Here is a 22,380-nt window from a genome sequence, read left to right as displayed (position 1 = left end):
AGTGCACAGGACAGCCCCCCACAACACAAAATCCTCCAACTCAAAATGCCAGTAGTGTGGAGATTAAGAAATCCTGCTCTAGGTGATACCTCCACCTACACAAATCCTTTGTCTTTTAATGACATGGGCCGTGTGAGTTTAAATTTTGGTACACATCATGAGCAGTATCTGTGGGTCATTTTCAAGTATACTTGTCAGGTATCTCAGAAACCAGGCTCAAGAGTCCTTTTCACAGGGCTCAGTCAGAAGAGCGTACAACTCTTGACCCAGGATCGTGAGTATGAGCCCCACTTTGGGTATAGAGATTACTAAAAATAAATAAATTTTAAAAATCCTTTCACAAGATTCAACCAAGGGTCTAAACAATAAAAGCTAAGGAATCCTTAACATCTACCTTTCTCAACTTGAACTTAACACTTACCCATATCTAGTTCCTAGGGAGCTCCCATACTTCCATGAAAACTCCAGTCTTGTCATTTAAATGAACCACGACAGCTTCCTTCTATTGGAAGGTGTCCCTTGAAGCTTTTAAGGGACGGGCTCTTTCATATCAGGCAGACCTTCAGAGCATAGGCTTTGCAGTAAGCCATCCCCAAGATCAGTGTCTGGGTCTGCCACTTACTAGCTGTGTGACTTTGGGTAACTTACTTAACCTAACCAAGCCTCAATTTCCTCCTCTCTAAAACTGAAGATAAAAACAGTACCTGGCTCTTTGGATTAAGAGGACTGAATGAGACAATGCCTACAAAGCATAAACCACAGTCTTGGCGCATGGAAGTTACTCCGCAGATGTCTCTTCTTGTTGTTCTCTCCATCAGCAGTGGTGCTTATATAAACCAAGACACGCCCTTGCCTAATGCTAAGGTAGGCTTTGCAGCAGAGAGAAAAGTAGTGATACGTTCCATGTCAACAGGAATATTGAAAGTCGGGGATGAAAAGCTCAGAGAATGTGATGGCAGGTAACAAAGAGCCTAGTTGAGCTGCTGGATCTTTAGGGAAAGAAAATCTGCTTTAAAGTAGAGCAAGATTCCGGTGGGATGGGGCCTCAGAGGAGGCAGCATTGAGCTGGATCTAGATGCCTAAGATTTGGGAAGGAGAAAGAGAGAGGATTCTATGCTCAGGCACAAGGAAGAAGACATTACTGCATCCCCTGGGAGCATTCCTGACTTACCCACACCATGTCTTCATTAGCCTTAGAGCTTCTTTTTGGAGAGGTCATTTCAGAATTTAGACAAAGGAAGGCTTCACCCAGGTTACAATGACTCCAATCTAGGCATCCAGATATTTGCTTTGTAGGCATTGGCCGGTCCATCACCTTAAAAGCTAAATTCTTTTTATATTAATATGAGTTTTTCTGTTTTTTAATATATGCTTCTTAACCTGAGATATACATCAGAATTACATATTTTTTTATTTTTAAAATGTACTCACCCCACCTATATACCAAAAATTCTGAGTCAGTAGATGGAAGATAGGGCTCAGGCATCTGTTTTTGTTTGTTTATTTGTTTTTAAAGTCCAAGGATTTAATCTGATCAAGAACCATTGATTTAAAGCAGTGATTCTCCACTGGGGGTGATTTTGTTGCCCAGGGTATATTCGGAAATGTCTAAAGACACTTTTGGCTATCGCAACTTGGCGGGGGGGGGGGGTAGATGTTACTGACATCTAAAGGGTAGATGGTAAACATTCTACGCTGTAAGGACAGCCCCCTGCTGCAAAGAATTTTCTGGCCCCAAATGTGGATAGTAGTAAGGTTGATGAATCCTGATGTAGGAGATAAAAGATACTGAAAGACAGGTTTATACCTATTATTTCTATCAATACCTTTTCTACTTTGTATCCTACAAAACAACTTCACAAACTTTAAAAAAAAAAAATTTCATAGCAACAGTACACAGAGATAGGACAAGGTACTATTATTTCCATTTTTAAAACAAGAACCTAAGGTCCAGAAAGCACTTGCCCAGGACCTCAAGACTCCAGGGGCCCCAAGTCCTGAAATTATGATTTTTCCATCCCCAACCTCTGAGAGCAGTGAAATTGTCTTTCATTGACCATGGCATCCCCAGTGCGTGGCATTTGTAGGCCCTCAAGACTCTTTGTTAAAAAGATATTGGTGAATCCCCAGCCCCCGCATATTATCTTGTGCACCTTGTCAGGGATATTTTCTGTTTCCAATTCTAAATCTAAAAATACTAATCAAGGCTGTTAAGTATCTCACTCTGAATGCTTATACTTTTCACCTGATTTTTCCAGAAGCCTTGAATATATAATGTTCTGGTTGATTTAATGAGGAACGAGTAGTTTGGGACCATTTGATTTTTTGGTTAATTTGAAGATTTATTGGAACACCATTTTTGTTTCTAATTTTGAAACAATTTGTAAAATGTCTTAGTTTCATTTTCTGCCCTTTTTTGAAACAGAGTCTAATTCTCTCAGTCAAGATCTTTCAGGGCTCTGGCTTTCCCCTACTTAATCCCAAGGGTCACTCTCCAGTCATGAAAATGTAAAACGAGTGAATTATCCAGGCTTGCAACACTAATAACTTCCCAGACTCTAAATACAGTGCTCGTTCTGCCAGTGCTTCAGGAAGATGGAGCTGAAATGTTTATTAGCCCAAAGCACATCCGAAAGCTGCTTTCTTGGTTTGATCCCAAAGAGGACTTTTGTGGGGAGGAAAAAGGGCAGCTTTCTCCTAAAAGGCAAATGCAAACAGGGGGAACAATTCCAATTAGTTGAAGGTTTTAATAAATGGCTGTTTAATAACAACAGTGATAAAGTATTTATAATTTCTTCTGTATACATTTCCCATCTTACAGCTAGGGGGGCTGATGAGAACCAGTATTTATTGGGTACTCTCTGTGTGCCATGTACCGTTCTAGACATCAAATGTAATAATAATTCACATAATTCTCATAACTTTCTCGAGGAGTAGGTTTTCACAGATAAAGAAGTTGGGTCAGTGAAAGGTAAATTGACTTCACTTAATTCAGAAACCTGGGGAGTGACCCATCCTAGATCAAACTCCTGTCTTTCCGATGCAGAGTAGACACCTAACCATAATATCTTAGGGGGAAAAAAAACCCTACAGTACTCAAATATGTGCCCGCAAAGTCCAACTCCACTGAGTGCTCTGCATCCCAAATTCATCCACTAAAGGCTATAAGAGAATCTCTATTTCCTTGCACAGTACCAAGGCAGAAATTGCAATTTCTTGACCCCTGGTAGAAGATGGCTTATTAGTCACGGCTTGTCCACTCACAATGAGGGGAGTCGCACAGCTAATCAGGCAGACCCCCTAATAAACATTCAACTCTGCCAGGGCAGGCATCCTCCTGAATGGAAGGACATTGTCACAGAGCTTGAGTTCCATGAACAGCAGCATAACCTAGACCTAAAGGTGAGAGATCCCAGGAAGTGCTACTGTACCCACTTCAGGATGAAACCCCATCCTCAGCGGAGAGGGACCACAGCACGGTGGGGAATCTTGCATACCATATGTGCTGCAAAAACCCCTTCTACCTAGGCCCAACCTAGGGGTGGGTTTCAGCTTTCAGTCTATATCTCCCTCTGTGTTCTGTCTAAGATCTTTTATCCCCAAAGAATAAAGTTTTGTGGTATATTTAGAGGAGAGGGAATGATGGTAACACAATACCATTACATACATCCCAGACGGTTGATAAATGGTTTAGGGTAGCAGCTTAAGTTCCTTAAGCAAAGCTTGACACAGTGGTATTATTAAACAACAATGCCCAAGACTTTCCTACGTGGCCTGTTGACTCTTTTAATCTACCACATAGCTAAGTTTTCAATGGCACTATGAGGTTTCACAGATCAGCAGCGCCTTACAGGAGGGGAGAAGTAATCCAAAATTATAGAATAACATGGTTATACAATCTGTGCATAATACAAATGCAGTTGCAACTAAATCATTACATGGTTATTATCCAATAATGCCTCAAGTGTCAGCAATGTGAAAATTTGTGATCGGGTATCACGGAAGTCCTTCCTTGATTTATTTCCAGCCAAAGCTTACAATAAACAATGTGACAAGTGATGACGGAGGGAGGGAGGAAGGGAAGGGGGGAAAGAAGGAAGGACGGAAAAAAAGAGTGAGCAAGAGTTGTTTTCTCGTCTTGAAGCTTTAAAGAGCTTACCAGAGAGATCGTCAGCTCTTAGCCAATCCTTGAAAGTGACAAATCCCTTGGCCAGTGGAAAGTGGTCTCTGCATTGTTTCTAAAGAGTTTGTTTATTCAAAATATGTCTGCTTTTGGCATTCAGTTTCCCAGTGAGTGGGGGCTCGGGGGTATTGGCTGAGGTCAGCTCTGTGCACTGGTTAATGAAGCTGGCTCCTGCCTATAGCTTCTGAACACCACCAAAGAGTGGTGACCGAGGCACCGGGGACAGGGACGTGGATGTGAGGGAATTCTTTTAAAGCCTCCCCACTTGGCTTACACAGAATTAGAGAAGTGGAGGCCTGTTTGCATTTGTTGGTGTACATTAGAAATGAATTTGGGCATTCAGCTTAAAGAACTCACTAACGGCAAGATGCACAAAGCAATGCTATTATGTATTTAGCACAGTCTTTGTAAGCTTGGCCAGGCAAGGGGGTTCATCAAAAGAAATATGTAAATAACACAACCTGCTTTCCAAAAGAGAACAAAATTAATCCAAGACATCCGTGGCATAATACTATTTTCTGCCCTCAGCTTTTCTTTTTATAACTTGAGACATGCAGCCTAACAGTTCAGCACAAACAATAGCACACTCAAAGAAGGAAAAGAAAAAAAAAAAACCAAAACACCCAGACCTGGGGCATCCCCCTGGTCCTTAGCAAAGAACTCCAAATGAGTCTTCAGCGTCACGCACAATATTATTATTAAATCTAACACGATCATAGCCAAATCGTTGGCTTGGGCACAATCCCCCATTCTCCCTCCTTTTTGGGGAAAAAAGGGGGAAGTGTTGGGAGGGGTGGGGGAACCAAGCCAATCAAAGTTAAAATAAAGTCTCTTTCTAGCAAGACTACTGTCTATAACATGTTGTTCCTTATAGAAAGTGGGATATGGTGGCATTTGCTTGATTAACTTGCTCGGCAAAAGTGACAGCTGCTGTGGGTGCATGCGGATAAGCTACACGGCGCAGTTCCGCCTTTGTACATCTGTCAGCAAAAAGGGAAGAATAAAGAGTGAAAAGAGACAAATTGGTCCCAAAAGACACTCCATTCAACTTAGGAGGTTTGCCCCATTCAGGCGCTTGCTGTGCGCCTCAAGTACTGAGAGCTTATTCAATTTCATTCACTCTTTCGAATGAACCCACAAGTGTTTAATTTCTTATTCTGTCGCCTCAAAAAGGTGGGGGGAGGGAGGGGGAGGAGGATAGGGGGAGGGTACCTTGGGGACGGGGAGCATCAATGGCAAAGGCGGGGTGATCCAGGCCGCACACATTAACTCACGGCTAATGTAGGGTTTAACTCTATGTGCTCGGGCCCTGGACCCATCTGAATATTTCAGTGGGAGACCTGACGCAGACTCCTTATCTGGGTCTGGCTGGTGGATCCCAAACCATCTAGATATCAAGGGCATCCAGTGAGGTCGAGTGTGCATCTTGTGTAAGGACAGTGGCCTGAGGGTTATGCTTTCCCCAGAGATGGGGTGGCGGGCTCCCCAGGATAAGGTTTGGGTAAGTGATCTGGCAAATGTGGGGCTTTTTTTTTTTTTCCTCCCAGAAAGAGGGGAAAAAAAAAAAATTAGAGTCACACGCAGTGAGAAGTAGTAAGAGGGGAATATGGTTTCCAGAGATTAAAAATAAAGCAGGAGGAAAGGGCGCCATTGGGAGGCAGAGCCCAGCTGCACATGGGGAAAACACATGTTAACTTTTCCAAAGCAGCACTTTGTCTTTCTCTTCCTCGTCCCGCAGCCCCGGCATCAGAACCTGTTTTCTGGCCTCCTTTACTGGGGCAGTTGCTCTGCACACAAAAATGTTTGCTCCTGGGAGCTGCAGAAGGCTTTGCAGGTGTACCCGCAGGGTCCTGCTCTCGGCCTTCTCCTCTCCTGCCTTCAGGCCACCCTGCCCCTCTCTGTGAAACCCAGCACTCCCTTCCAGCTCCTGGGCCGATGGCCCAGCCCTGTCCCTGCACCTGCACTTTCCTCAGTGACTGCTTTTAAGATTTTTATTTATTTGAGAGAGAGGAGAGGGAGAAGCAGGCCCCCCACGGAGCAGGGAGCCTGAGGCAGGGCTCGATCCCAGGACCCTGAGATCATGACTTGAACCACCCAGGAGCCCCCAGTGACTGCTTTTTTGGAAACGACTCAGTGCCGTCTCTGGTTCCTCAGAAGATCGCACCCTTTCCTTATGAGAAATCACTTCCCATAGAGCCTGGGTTCACTAAGTTGACTTGGGTCTAATTTTTTAATTGTTTAGAGGACTTTGCAAAAGGGCTTTGGACCCCATTAGAGTTGTTGGCTTTTGTTGTCTTGGAATCTTGGAGCTTTGGACAGGGCCTCTTGGATGCTGTATCAATGTCCTTTTCTTTCTTATCTGCTTGGAAAATAGCTGTGTGGTTGGACCTCGAGCATTCCATTTACCGATTTACCTGAATGTTGCCCACAGAACAGCATGGAAATTATGCAAATGTAAAGACATGCTCTTTTATACTAAGAGTAACGAGTAAAACAACTTCAGTCCAGGAAGACAACTCCCTCTAAAGTCAGTGCAAATTTTCCTGCATAAGAACTTCAACTTTGACTCACAAAACTCTCATGATTCATGACTCTAGAAAGTTTAATATGTGCAAATTATGAAATTACCCCTAATGTGATTAACCAACCCTGTTTTAAAATGACAAAGTTGGCATTCCACTTTATCTTTCCGTTCTGTACATGAGTTACAATCCTTATTTTAGAGTATGATTTCTATAATCATTTCTATATGGTATGCAAATTTCTTATTCGGTTGCTTACGTCAATCTGCTTGCAAATTAATGCATTTAACTCTAAATGCACTTCCCGTACCTAAGAAGCAATCAGTGAGTGGGCAGATGCTGTTCGTGAATAATCTGAATTCAGTTCATAGGATGAATCCTTCTCCTACTTCTGAAGTCCTTGTATACATATCAGAGAATAGTTTTCAGATAAATTATTCACAATTCTCACACGGATAATGGGTGGTGGGATGTGCCACCAATACTAGAATTTCGTTTTCAACATAATTGAGCTTTAAGGGATTGAGATGACTTTGAAAGTGTGAATTTGGATTATAACTATACATTTTCTCAAAACAGTAGGTTCCTTTGAGAGGGCAGAGGCTAAAGGCATGGGGGTCCATTTTCTCAGTACACAGGGAGGCCTAGGAATAAATCCTTAACATATCCACAGAAAAAGAGGCCCCAGAGAAAGGTATTGTTAACCGTGGTCAGTTTGTTAATGCCCAAACTGCACACCTGCCCTGGGCAGCCCGGGTGGCAGACGAGGCCTGGTTAGAAGCTGATCAGGGCTCAATCACATTCGGCTCATTATTTACGTCTCTTGGAGAAAGAAAGAGTCTGAACTGAGAAAATCCAGGTACGTCAGAGAGCTGTTCTTTTTCTCTTAAATGTCGCAGTTCCCCAATGTCCGCTTGCTGAAAGTTAGCTATCAGTCTCTGACTTTGCTGAAAACTTGCCTATTAACAGAAGCCAGAAACTCGAGTTTGTCCTGATTTGCTGTGATGGGTCCTGCTGATCAGCCAGGGGTTATTGGAACAGCTGCGGCCGGGCCCATGTCCCATCTTTCATTCTGGGTTTGACCACTAGTTACATTTTTACTCAATTACTTAGAGGACCAGCAGTTTGAGAAGTCATGATGTGTACAGGCAAGCACAGATCTAATTTTGATACTTAAATTGGATTCTCTCTTGGAGGCTAATCAAAAGAGAGCGGAGAGGTATATTTTGCCATTTGGATACCTTAAGTTCAAAATTGAAGAATTTTGCTGAAAGGTATGCCTCGCTCCTCAGTTTATATTAAACAGGGCATGGAGTTATAGAAAATATTATTTACTTAGGGAGCCCATGGGATCTCTGGAGAGTCAGAAGCAGGAGAAATATAATGAAAAGTAATAGCCAATTTATTACATATGGCTTATTACATTTCCTTTTCTCTTTCACAGAGAATGAATTCATACAACTCTCTGCTATAGAAATGTAAATGGGATTTAAAAAGTAACCACTTCTTGAGGTTGCTGAGAGAATTAAGTGAGTTTAATTCATATAAACTACTTAGAACAGAGCCCGACATGTACATGCTCATGAAATATTTCCTACTATTATTGTTGTTATTGCTATTTATTAATATTAATGTCATTAGAGAGCTTCTTTCCAGAGTGGATTCAATAGAACAGAAGCACCCTGAAAGATATTAGTAGGTGGGCCATGGAAAGTTGTTCTTTAGTCAAATATGTTTGGAAAATATGAAGCAGAGTTAAATGCATTTCTTTACTGCAGGACTTATCTGAGCATTTAGTTTGTTATGTAACCCTGTGACTCTGAATTGCCGACTGCAGTTAGATAGAGGATAGAGCATGCTTATATGTCTTCACAGACACATTCACAGGCCTGTGAAAAATGCAACGTTGGAAACATTTATGCCAGTATTACCTTTATTTCCTTTTGACATTTTGCAATTAACTCCCTCTAGATAGTCTTTTTTTGTCTAGAGTTAGCTCCACTGGTGTGATAAAATGGTAAACATTCCCCAGTAAGTGCCTCTCGTTCTCCTCCTCCCGAACTCTGGAGCTGACAGCTAGAGGCCCAAGCGGGGCACACGGCTTTCGCTGCAGCTGGGAGGCTGCTGGCCTTTGGTGCACACGTGTTCTTTTCTTTTTATTAGGCATTGTTCTGTGTCTTCATGGTGTTTTTGAATGCATCCCACAGCCTCAAACCCATAAACTTCAGAATCTCCTTGGATTCCAAAGGTGACAGGCCCTTACTCAAAATTTCGAAACAAGTTCTTGTCCTGGACAAAGAGAGGAGTGGCCTCTACCTGGAGCTTTCCAGTCCAAGGACGTGTCACCATTGAAATAAATAAAAAGATACAGACTCTCGGGATTGGTTGAGCTGGGCTGGGAGCCCTGCGATAAGAGGTCACTGGTGTGAGTTACTATGGTAATTGAGCACTATCAGGAACACTTTTGCTCTCATGAGCATTAAAGCACATAATAATAGGCAAACAACAGTGGTTAAAGCAAGCAGGTAGGATTACTATGTTCTTTTGTCAGAAGTATATAATGTCTTGTAGTCAGTTTTAAAGACTTCTCAACCCCCAAATCCACCCCACCATCACCTGCTGAGTAATTTTGTATGCTTAATCTCCTGCCCTCAACTCGAAGATCTCTGCTAATTTGAGGCAAATGGGTATTTCTGACATTAAATAGGGCAGCAAGGAAGCTCTGACCTAGAAAGCCCGCGTTCTGAAGCAGCGAGAAAAATATTCTTTCAACAATTTTTGTTAAGACTCTTTTGAATGAAGGCGGGGGGTTGGGGGTGGGTGGCGGGTAGGAATAGCTTTCACTGCAACGGGAGGTTGCAACCTCCCAAGGAAGGGTTTTTGCAGACCAAGAAAGAAAGAAAGAAAAAGGAAAGAAAGAGAAACTTGCAGAGCATCCCCGCTCTCAACTTCCCCCATAAAACTTGTCACTTCGCATTGCCATCCGCTACCGCAACAATAATCACTCTGTGCCTATTGCTAATTGCAAGCACAGCTGAGGCCCAGCGGGGGGCCCTTGCACAGTCTCAGGCCTTTATACGAGGCTCAATCTGTTGTATGGCACTTGTTCACACACAAAAAAACTACCAGCAAAGGCAGAAAGAGGCAGAGTCACAGGCTCCTTGTAATCCCTCCGCCTCCCCGCTGACAGCCCAGCCCTAGAAGCATTCCTGGTTTTGTCCTCCTCTTTACAAAATCTGAAGTGACCTTAAGCTACATGCATGTCAGCTTTTGAATGTGAGTTGCCGGCTCCTTCAGGTGCATTAAGGAGCGGGGTGGGGGGGGCTGCATCTGGCTTCTGCGTGTCTGTTTGCAGCACCCCTGGGGCGAGCTGTGGCTTCCTGTAACATGTAAAATATGAGTGTGAACTCAGGGTTCATGGCAAGGAACAGGAGGTCATGCCTCCATTCAGTTCTAAGTAAAGAAACTGGGAGTTTGCAGATGTTTTTCTGTATGTGTAATGACACCATCCCCCCCCCCCAGCCACCGAGCAACCGAGCGCCGTTTTTTGATAAAATGTGCCACACTCAGTGTGCTACTTGCAGATTTATTCATATCAATTTTTGCAATTTATATATTCAGAGACAAGATTGCTATTTCGGCAACTTTATGTTGGATGCCGTACGTTTGCGTCTAGAGAAAGAGGGAGAGAAGTATGGGGCGGGGAGGGTGGGCACAGAAAGAAAAGAAATTAAGTCTGTTCCTCGGGCCACCAGCTGGGGTGTTGTCAAGGAGACAAAGCATCGGACAGGAGGGTCTGTGTCCCCCTTTTGCCCAGCGGTCACTTCCTGCCCAGGCCTGGAGGTGGGAAATCTATTGCTTCTGGCCCAGAAGAAGGCCCACTAATGGCTACTGTGAGGAAGGGAGTAGAGTTGAGGCTGGCGGAGAAAATCCCCTCAGTAGACAAGGCTCCGGCCACCTGAAGAAAGGCCTTCCATCCTCCCGCCAGGTTAAGAACAGGTAGGCCCAAGAAGATGCTTGGCCCCGGCCTCCACCTGGGCCTGGCAGGGGGCGTCCAGCCCCTCGTGTCCACCTCACCACCCTCCTGTCCAGTTCCCACTTCCATAAATTTCTGTTCCCAGCCCAAAGCCTCAGACCGTATTTTCACCAACGAAAGACATTGGTCGAGCAAACATGGAGATTAATCCTCCTTAGCCTGGGGAATAAACGCTCCTCAGTGGGGCAGGGTTAATTGCTGAGCGTGGTGCAAAGATCATTTTGAGGCATTTAAGAAATACATGATTTTTATTAGTACAACTGTTCCATGCAGGAGTTATTTCTCAGCAAAGGGCAAAAGCTTTGCCTGCCTTGCATTATTAGCCTAATTCTACTTAATTGTTTCCTAAAATAAGGGCTTCCTGAACACACATTCCAAACCTTAATAAGTCTGTTGTGCTGGGAGTGATTCTGGATGGGCAGCTGCTGCCCTTTTGGGCAGAGGAACTGGGATCTCAGGGCTGAGTGCTGCTTGAGCAAATCTATGCTTGGAAAAGCAGGGGCGGGGGGTCTGTCAGGGGCCGGGGGAGTCTCTGTGAAAACATAGGAGGTGACGTGTTGCGCAGTGTGAAAAATGCATCTTTTTTTGTTGTTTGGACCCAAGCCTCTATGAGGATCCTTAGTTCTCATCTCTGGGCTTCATTTAATTCTATTTCACAGATTTAGAAATGTTGGCCCCGTGGCATGTTTTAAATAAACCAAATAAATGACTGAGCAAATGCTACCAGATTTGTTCTTTGTTCTTCGCGCCGTCTCAAAACTCGGCCTCGAGAAATTGTCTCAGTCCTGGTATTAAACAAAATGCCCATGTTCATCTTACAAAGAATTTTTTGGCTTTTTGTCAAACATGGTTGGGTGTTCGGACTAGAATCTGTATATTGTTACATATCTGAGCTTTCCTAAGGAAAGTTTCCTTTTCAGTATAGGAAGTGATTTTTTTTTTCATTTCCCATGTTTTTGTTTTAATTGTGGCAAAATAATTATAACATAAAATTTGCCACATTAACCATTTCAAAGTATACAGTTAAGTCGTGTTGAGTACATTCACATTATTGGTGTAACCAGTCTCCAGAACTCTTTTCATCTTGCAAAACTGAAACTCTGTACCCATTTAAACGATAACTCCCCATTTCCCCCTCCTCAGTCCCTGGCAACCATCATTCTGTTTTCTGTTTCCATGAATTTGACTATTCTTGATCCCTTGTACAAATGGAATCATACAGTATTTCTCCTTTTTCCACTGGCTTATTTTACTTTGCAGAGTGGCCTCAAGATCCCTCTGTGTTGTAGCATATAACAGTATTTCCTTTCTTTTAAAGGCTGAATAATATTCTACAGTGTGTGTCTATCACCTTCTGTTTATCCATTCTTCCGTCCGTGGACCCTTGTATTGCTTCCATCTTTTGGCTTAGAATTATTATGGATATTGCTAATATGAACATGGGCATGCAAATATCTCTTCAAGATCCTGCTTTCAATCTTTTGGCATCTGTACCAAAAAGTGGAATTGCTAGATCCTTTCCTGATAGCACTTCCTTGGGTTGTGGAACTGGTAAGAATAATGGTGTTTGCATTTGAGTTAAGATAGCACCCGCAATTAAAAATTCACATTAGTGCCTCTGCTTTCTCATCATATGCCTTCCTATCATATGCCTTCCTATCATTAGGTAGATATCTATGGTTTGATCTTTGGCTTCGTTCTCTCATTCAGGGAGGGTAAACTGTTTCCAGCAATATCTTACAAGTATTAGGAAAGAAAACCTTTCAGAGACCATCACATCTGCCTGCAGGCAGCCACCTGCCGTATTGAGACGTGGGACTGGGCAGGATTCATGGGGTTTCATACAGTCCGATTCTTTCAAAAGCAACAAATTCCTTTCCAATCTGGCTTTGGCTAGCTTGGATAGTTTACAGAGATTGCCAACAAGTTAATCAAACCATTAAAAAAAAAAAAAAAGAAAAAGAATGTCTTCTAGAGGGAGACCCCTGGATAGTCCAAGTAAGCTTAGCTTTGGATTAAACTCTCCTGCTTGATTTGCTTTCAGAAGGGATCCTTCAGGACTCTAACTTCCCTTGTATTTACCCCTCAGCAAGTAATGGTGACAGGCCTGACTCGGGTAAGAAGGGGGCAATGCATTAGGTCAGGATCCAAGTACGGATTTATCATTTCGAATGTTCATTTGAAATGTCAGTGCTAAAGACACTTGTTGGGTATTTCTGCACATTTCAAGGTTAGAGTTCAAATTTGGTCTTGAATAGATAACTGCTTATTTTAATAAAAGAATATTGAGGTATTATTTAGGCCCTTTCAGAGGAGGTTAAAATAATATTGCTCCCAAATGCTAAATTCTATCCATCTTCCTATAGAAGAATCAATAGTCATAAGCAGTAATAACTTAAATGAAGTTTTAAAAAAATTGTTTCGGGGCGCTTGGGCGGCTCAGTTGGTTAAGTGACTCCCTTCGGCTCAGGTTGTGATCCTGGAGTCCCGGGATCGAGTCCTGCATCGGGCTCCCTGCTCGGCGGGGAGTCCGCTTCTCCCTCTGCCCCCCCCAACAGTGTGCTCTCTCTCTCTCTCCTCTCAAATAAATAAATAAAATCTTTAAAAAAATTTGTTTCATTTGCACTATGTCTTCCTTATGAGAAGACACTAAAGGCAAAGAGTAGCTGAATGCTTTCGGCTCCAGGTTGTAGGTGAATATGGTCTCTGGTGCCTCTGACTTCCCCATCAGTCTGGAGTGCATCAGACTTTCGGGGGTGAAATCCACAGTTTAGTACCTTGAAGAGCCACAGCACTAAGACAGCTTTGCAAAGACCTCAATGAAACGGGTGTTTTAAGCATCCAAGGAATTACATAGTTTTAAATAAAAAAACAAAAACACCTCCACTAAAAAGGACTTTGAGACAGCTCGGAAGTTCATTCTGATTACCTGCATCCTCTGATTTTGGTGTCTGTTTACCTTTGGTATCTTTGTGCTTTGAGCTGAGCGTCCTGAAGCCATGACTGTGAAGTACCCATTTCTAGGTTCAATTGTTTGGGGGAACCAAATCCTGAATTACAGTAACACTGGAGGAAAGCAAAAGATTGCATCTTTCAACTGTGTGCCCATGTTTAAAAGTACTCAGATGATCCGCCCTTTCAGAAAGTGTTGCTTCAGCCCTTGGGGAACTTTGACAAATCCCGAAATTTGCATGCGGTTGTTTACTGCTTTGCCCATTTGGCGTAGATGGCTTGAACATGCCAAGATTTCTTTGTCAGATCCTGTCTGAATCTGGAATAGAACACTGAATACAACCAGATCCCTGGCAATCCTTAGACCTGAGAGACCCATGGGGCTGTGGAATTGTGGCTTGGGTTAACGAAGCTATGGGTACCTTGGTAAAAGTATAAAGAAACCCTGGATGATGCTTTTCACATGCTCTTAAGTTACCCATATTGTAAGGAAGAAGTATGCATTGAAAGCTTCAAATGTAAAAGATTTCATTACAGTATTTCAATACAGCAATTTAAATAGGTTGTGGGGGTTTTTTCTCCCCCCTAACTAATAATAACCCACTTTTGTCACAAAAAGCAAAGTGATGAACTTAGTCATATGGGTGTGGTCAACGTATTATCTTCCTCTTTGACTCCTTGCCAACAAACAGAATGCCCTTGCCTTCATTAGACACTCTAGGCAAGGTGCTGAGGCAATTTCTCTGATGTATGGCTGTGTTGAGTTGGAGAAAGGGTACTTTCCAAAGAAAAGATTACCATCCTCCAGCATTCACTGGGTTTCTTCAGTCCAGAAGTACAGACTGGTTACCAAGGGGTTATACATTGCCTGTTTGCACAGACATTTTTAGAAGAATGGAAGCTTCCTCAGAAAGCTTCGTGCAAACCTTAAGAGTTGCACTTAGAGAGGTAGGATTCCCCGTTTGTGAGGCGGAGCAGGATAGCGTGGCTAGGGTCTTAACAGCTAACATGTAGTCTGTGCCTGGCTCTGTGGTAAACACTCCACACATATTAACTCATTTAATCCACCCCCCCAACAACCCTAAGCAGTTTTTATTATAATCCCCATCTAGCAGACGAGAGAACCGAGGCTCAGAGAGGTTAAGGGACAAACACAGGAGAGGTCCGGGTCGCGTCCATTCTCTTAGCCACCAGGCTGCCCTGCCTCTTGGCCTCTTCAGCTCCATCTCTTGCTAGCTGCCAGGCTACTTCTCTGAGTCTCCGATTCCTCACCTTAGCCACGAGCTGCCCAGGCGTTTAGTGCTGTATCTGCCTGGCATATACGCCTGACCATGCTGGTTTCAAAGGAAATCCATATTTAGAGATGAACTAACAATAGAACTAGATCCTTGTGGATTTCAGCTATTATTTATGCTTAGGATATATTGGACCGAGTCACAAATTTTTAATCTGAGAAGGTGTGTGAATTTGGTGTGTGGTGGTTATTGGCCCGTAGGCCAAATGCCATACTTTCAAAAAGAGCTCATTTTTACAATATTGAGCTAAATATTATCCTTAATTATAGGCATGGGGCAACATGTCTTGTTTGACATATGCATGTATGTGTGTGTGTATGTTTTTCTTAAAGTGAGACACTACGGTGTAGGTGTTCTACTTCAATAAAACTTTTTTTAAAAGCTTTTATTTATTTATCTGAGAGAGAGTGAGAAAGAGAGATAGTGAGCAGGGGGGAAGGGTAGAGGGAGAAGCAGAGTCCACGCTGAGCAGGGAGCCTGATGTGGGGCTCCATCCCAGGATGCTGGGACCATGACCTGAGCCGAAGGCAGACGCTTAACGACTGAGCCACCCAGGCGCCCCCAGGACCCATTTTTTAAAAGATTTTATTTTTTTAAAGATTTTATTTATTTATTTGACAGAGAGAGAGACACAGCAAGAGAGGGGACGCAAGCAGGGGGAGTGGGAGAGGGAGAAGCAGGCTTCCCGTGGAATAGGGAGCCTGATGTGGGGCTCCATCCCAGGATGCTGGGATCATGACCTGAGCCGAAGGCAGACGCCGAACCGACTGAGCCACCCAGGCATCCCTCAATAAAACTTTCTTTAAAGAGAAAAGCAACAGAGAAAGAACTGGGTTTTGCACTAGACTGTTTGCATTGGATTTGTTGCTCTGCCTAAAATTGTTTCTTTTATAGCGCTTTCTGAGGGCATCTTTTTTAATTTCACATGAAACCAAATTTCCCCAAGGTCCTACTATTTTACTGTCACTATTCACTGAAAATTTTAAAGCTTATGATGTGTAGTTTTTCCGAACTAAAATTTTATTCAGTGTTATAACTTTTGTATCCCCAAAACTCTCAGAAAAATTCAGTCCACTGTGATAAAGGCAACTTTTCTAGTTGTATTTCTCCTTGAAAACTCAACCTGCCCTCAGTGAGAACTTTCTACTAATAGCATTTGCTGAGTTACCAGCAAATATGTAAAAGCAAACACGAAGAGATCAGGTAGGGCTACAGAGGAGAGGAAAAGAATACTAACTAAGAAATGGCATGCACTCATTTTCATCCAGTTTTTTCTAATCATTTCCATTAAGAGTCAGCAATGATTGTCTCCCATCCATTAGTTCTTTAAGGCTGTTGAGTGGTTTTCCCACACTCTGCTTAGCCACTTTCTAAGCTCATAAAAAGTAGAATCTTTTCAACCCCAAGCCAAGCTTGGGCTCTGAGGGAAACAGGTTCAACAACACTATCCTACCCACACACTTCTCCTTTGAGAATTTCAGAGCTGAAGGACATTGCTGAGGAGCCGCCTAGAACTGGAGTTGTCTCTCTATAAACAGGCCATTACTTTTTAACATTATTGTGTTGAATGGGACAACTCACACACATGTAGTGGTAAATAACCAACTTGAAGCCTATCCTACCACTTACTAGTTGTGTGACCCCAGGCTATTAACTTAATTTACCTAGGCCCTTTTTCCTCATCTACAAAATGAGGCTGTTAATAATGTCAACCTCCTAGGAGTCCAACTCAATGATTGAATTATAAGATGTTTGCAGAACACTGTGCAGAGCACTTGAACATTGTTAAGGGCAAGGTGTTCAATGAGTAGCTAAGTACAGGTTTCCCCTGCTACCCAAAAATAGCACATTCCTCTGAAAACCTTCCTAAGTCGGAATGGTATAAAGTGAAGCAGCAATTACCATTAATTTATATGGAAAAATTTTTGAGCTTCCCCGACCCCCCAAAATAACCTCTCTTAGGCTTTTCTGATGTCTTAGGACACATCTGGCTAACGGATGCACAGAATAAATGGAGAGAAAGCACCAATGCTCGTAGACACAGGTCAAGACTCTGGCGGTGTGATGCTGAGAGGCCGAGTGTAGCTCCCAGGGAAGGAGTTTGGTGGGTCTGCCCTCACTGCTCAGAGCGTGTGCTGCCTCTCTAAGCACTTGCTGCAACAGGGATGCTGACCGCTCTTCTTGTTTTTTGCCTGTTTTCATTAGAGCGAAAATCCTCTTCCAATTTCTTTCAGTTAGCGAAAACGGGGACTAATGTTGGTCTTTCATAAAAGCGAAGTGGCACAAGGTGAACTTTAGAAAAGTGGGGGACACCCGTACTTTCATTAATTGCATGTGTTGCAAATCCGGTACGCAAAAGTTCTGCGTTGAAAACAGTAGGCTCTAACACCTGATACGTGGTCGTATCGGACAGGGGGTTGCTTCCATCAAGGGCATACGTTACCCTCGTGATCGGGGAGGATGGAAGCACACCGCAGCGTTCTCTGCTCAACCCCTGTTCCTTGTTGCCATGCTGCTCACGTGTGATATGCTGTTTGCTCTGAAGACAAATGAGTCATTAACAGTAAGGTCTCTTTAGGACATGAAATTAACATCAAGATAGGGAACGGGGGTTTCAAAGGAAATACATATTTAGAGATGAACTAACAATAGAACTCAGATCCTCCTTGGAGGAATTTAGACGCATCTAGGTGGCTCTGATGGCAGAAGATGCAAAGGCAGCAGGTATCATCCTATAGTCATCATCGTGCTTGCTGATTAGGGCGTCTCCAAATCTAAGTGGAAATCCAGTTCCTGTGAACCCTGTATTGTCCAGTGACGTGTCAAGTATTCATTGTACCTCTCAATCCTGCAGCTCTTCCCGGTGATCAGGTTTCCAGGGGAACAGGGAACCCCGGGGCAGGGACTAGGGAGAGGTGAATGAGTCACTTCTCAGATATAAAATTTAAGGGGGAACCAAAAAATGCGGTAATCAAGATCAATAATATTTTAATACATCTTAAAAAATCAAAATGAATGCAAATGATCCAGGATGAACAAAATACCAGAATATTAATGAAAGACAATATCCACGGGGCACCTGGGTGGCTCAGTTGGTTAAGCGACTGCCTTCCGCTCAGGTCATGATCCTGGAGTCCCGGGATCGAGTCCCACGTCGGGCTCCCTGCTCAGCGGGGAGTCTGCTTCTCCCTCTCCCGCTCCCCCCTCTTGTACTCTTTCTCTCAAGTAAATAAATAAAATCTTTAAAAAAAAAAAAAAGAAAGAAAGACAATATCCAATCCTGCATTTGCAGAATCCTGCCTCACTAGCCTAACCCTAATCCTGGCTACAGTGAACCCCGATATTACAGAAGAGACAGTTATGTATAAGGGTTTCTCTGCCTGAAGTCAGTATGTGTTCAGGGTACAAGGTGTTACCTGAAGAGATCTGCATATTAACTGTCTAAGCTCCTACTAGAAATGAATCATGAAAATTCCTTTGTGTTGTATATTGAAAGGATATCTTTATGTTTCTGAGAGTAGTAATAGTCGCTAAATTTTATTTATTTTTTTAAAGATTTTTATTTGAGAGAGAGTGCATGCGTGCAAACATGAGTGGGGGGAAGGGCAGACGGGGAGGGAGAAGGATGAGCAGACTCCACGCTGAGAGCCACTCAGAGCTCCATCTCACGACACTGAGATCATGACCTGAGCCTAAACTAAGAATCGGACACTTAGCTGATTGCGCCACCAAGGCGCCCCATTGCTAAATTTTATTGAGTGCTTAGTATGTGAGAGTAACTCTGCTGGGCACTTTACATAATTATCTCTTTTAATGCTCACAGTAATCCTATGAAGTAGGTACTGGTATTAACCCCAAGAGGAGACTGAGGGTCAGACAGTTAAGTAGCTTGTTTGAAGGTTATCCAGCTAATAAGTAGCCAACCCAAGCTAAAGCTGTAACTTGTCCACACGAAGTTTGAAAAATCATGCATTATTCGTCTGAATCCTTTTCATCCAATATTAAATCTAGGTCAGTATAGTTAAAAATGTGCTTTATGCACCCAGGACGGTTGTATGGGTTTGGGTGATGATCTACCACAAAATACTTTGCAATGGAATTGCTGAGAGTTAGTCCGTGGCCTATAAGACTCATGCATACAATTCCAGAGGTATTCCATCAGGAGCCCTTTTCTCCACCACCCCATGCCTTTCTGTGGTCACTTGCTCAGCTTTCTCCCTTGTTTTGTGGCATTTCTTAGTGAGAGAGAGAGAGAGAGAGGGAAAAAGCATAGAGGGATGACGGTGATCGTGATGAAGATGTGAGTGGTGATGGTGGTTAACAGTGGTGGTGGTTAACAGCTCACATTTCTCGAGGCCTCATTATGTGCCAGGAACGGGGCTGAGAGCCTTCCTAGCATACCTTCCTTGCGTCATCAAAAAGCCTACAAAAAAAGGCTGATTAATCCCCATTTTCTGTTCAGGAAACTGCGTCTTTGAGAATGTAAATAATTTGCCAAAGCTCACAAAGCCAGGAAGAAGACAGGTGGGGCCTCTGCTCTTAAGGACTCCATTGTAGAAAGGAAGAAAGAAAGATAAAAATGACAGAGCAGCGTTCTAGCTCCTCCTCAGTAGAACTTTCAGATCTGGTTGCAACTACTGGAGAAGTCCCCAGCTTTCCAAGGGACTTCCTTTGGATGGGCGTCCTTTTGGGTTCCAGCTCCAAAACCCTCACCGAATCATCCCCAGAGAATACTTCAGAGGGGCCCCGGGTACTGGGGATTTTATTTCTCTGGTGCTTTTTTTTAGGATTAAAGTAACTTTAGGAAGTTTCCAATTAATATACCTGAACAAAGGGGAGGCTAGCGAAGGGGTCATGATTATACTTAAATACTTAGTCCATGTCGTCAGCTCACAGTTTTTATCCTAGGGTTTAGAGTGCATTTTATCGAAATCTTAGTGTCCAGGTGTTAGGATATTTCTGGAAAAGGCAAGACAAAACAAAATGGGGAGACCTTAAAATGTTTTATCTCCTGTTTTGAAGAATACTAACAAATCTGCTTTGTTAGCATCAATCTCAAATAAAGCAAACCTGAATAAGCAGCACCACAGGAGAACAAGCAGGAACAACCCAGATACCCAGTAATGTGCTGATAAATGTTTAACAACTGGCTTTCTGGGAGGGAGAATGCCCTGGTTTGTGGCGTTTGCCAATTTCCACAGTGTAAAAACTCCCACTAAGGCCTATTTCTAGCTGTCAATGCGATACCCTGAGCGTGCAGTTGGAAAGAGGTGCACACACTCAGCTCTCCGGACCAGCACGCTCTTGTGCCCCGCCTAGTGAGGACTAATTCCATGATCAGCTATTTCAGTGCAGTGCCTAATCCTGAAGAACCTCCACTTGGGGACTCACCAGCTACGTGACCTTGGGCAAGTCACTTCACCTCTCTGGGCCTTTGTTCCCTTCTCTACAAAGGATAACAGGGAAGGTCTTTTTCACCTCTAACATTTTAAAGTTCTAGAAGGCAGTGACTCTTGCTTCCTCTGACATCCAAATGCCTTTAAGCGCCTTTCTGGAAAACCAAGTTAGCGCTGTGCCGCATCCAAGTTAGTGCTGTGTGCCTCCAATTTCATCTACTGAGCATAAGGTTTGGAAAGGAGTGACTTACTCCCTTTTGCCTCTTGAAATGCGTAGCCAATGGGGCATCATACATTTTTTACACTTCTCTTGCTAGATGTGAGATCCAGGAGGAAAGGCATGGATGTTCCAGGGCTTTCTTGTTCTCCTGGGGTGGGAATCGGCAAGCGTGATACACTGATCCGTTGCTATACGCATTGCCTACCTCCCTACCCTTTCCACAGCAGAGAGAGAGGATTCAGAGTATCCTACCTTTTTATTTGTGTTTTTATTTTTTACTCTCCAAAAGCCATTTTACAAGAATAGGAAGTACTTATACAAAGTGGTGGGGGGGGTCGTTTTTTTTTTTTCCCCCCGAAAGGTGGCACGTCTCTCAGCAAAGAGAAAAAGGCATGTTGCACAAGGCTTGCTGGCACTGATACCAGCCAGCGCCGGTTTGCCCGTTGCCACAGCCAAAGCAAAATGCCACCTCTGCCTAGAAGCCAGAGTGCCACATTCCTCTTCTCTGTCCCCGAGATGCACCCGTCATGTGGCCCCGGGTTTGCAGGTTTGGCCAGGAAGTCCCCACGTTCTTTGCAGGTCACCTGCCAACCCCAGGAGGTGGGCAGTAGAGGGGGGGACCGATGCTTGTGACTCTCGAAATATATTACTGCATGTCAGATAAAGCCCAGCAAACAGAATTTGAGGGCTGGGGTGAACACAAGAGAGCCCCCAGTTGCCGTGAGTAAGGGAGGGCTGCAGGAACGCCAGTGACCCAGTGGTATTTCTGTCCCCAGACCCCATCTTCACAAACCCAGATGCAGTGACAGCAAAAGCTCCAGAATCCCAAGGCAGGAGGTGCCAAAAACACTCCCCAATAATCACTCCCCCACCCCCCAAAAAAGTTTCAGTAAAATGTTCTCACTCCTAGAGGGGAAAACCTGTCCATGCCTGAAGCAGCTTGACCCGGGCAAACCCCCTCCTACATGGAGTGAACCGTGAATCTCAGGGGAAAAAATCCCCACCCCCCACCCCGCCTGCTCCCTGGGGAGGGACAGAAGGTTCCTCAAACTGACAGTTTCGCCTCCATGATCTTTAAAAGAGCAGAAGTTGGCTGTGAGGCTGCAATACCGCTTTGATTGGGGTAGTGTGGTCTCTGTTTGCGGCTGGGCTCCAAGGAGAGCCACAATTGGCTCTGATGAGGAAGGAGCCTAGAAATGAAAGATTGCAAAGAGGGCTTCTGAACGCCATGGCTGAGACTGTGTCGTTTCTTACAAGGTGAAACTTGGCAGTGCTACCTTGCAAGTAAAAAACCCAAATTAATTTTTTTTTTTAAAGAAATTAAGTCAGAAACAAGGCTTCAGAAAAACTGTGAGTGTTAGGCATAAACTGATTTTGGATGATCTTTAGGTGAGAAAGGGTGGAGTTACCATCAGAAACATGTTTTTATTTATGCTTTTCAAATCCCCACTGGTGTGCAATGTGTGTGCGTGTGCGTGTGTGCGCACACGTGTGCATGCGTGTTGATTAGCATGAGAGGGTGCATCGTCTCAATTCTCTAACCACTCTTTTTTTCTTACATCTCTTCTGTGCACAGTTCATATAGATGCCCCATAAATAAATATATAGGTCCATCCACACCTTTTCATTTTATTTGTAAATTGTTTGGTATAAGCGGCAATGCGTAATGAAACCTGGTGAAGTTTAAAAGATTAGATTTTTTTTTCATACTGACACTTCCTAACACTGTTCATATGTCTCCGAGTGAGATTTATGAATATATGAGCAGTACTGCAA

The 22,380-nt window shown here is 43.6% G+C and overlaps 1 protein-coding gene across 1 annotated transcript in view; it reads left to right on the top strand.

Annotated features, from left to right (window-relative positions):
- CADPS (calcium dependent secretion activator) overlaps nt 1–22,380 on the top strand; it is a 158,803-nt gene that overhangs the window by 130,943 nt on the left and 5,480 nt on the right. The window lies entirely within an intron of this gene.

Source organism: Leptonychotes weddellii, chromosome 1 (assembly GCF_054177405.1).
Source record: "Leptonychotes weddellii isolate Sample4059 chromosome 1, ASM5417740v2, whole genome shotgun sequence".
In the NCBI taxonomy this organism is placed as follows: domain Eukaryota; kingdom Metazoa; phylum Chordata; class Mammalia; order Carnivora; family Phocidae; genus Leptonychotes; species Leptonychotes weddellii.
This window is presented reverse-complemented; position numbering and strand designations above follow the sequence as displayed.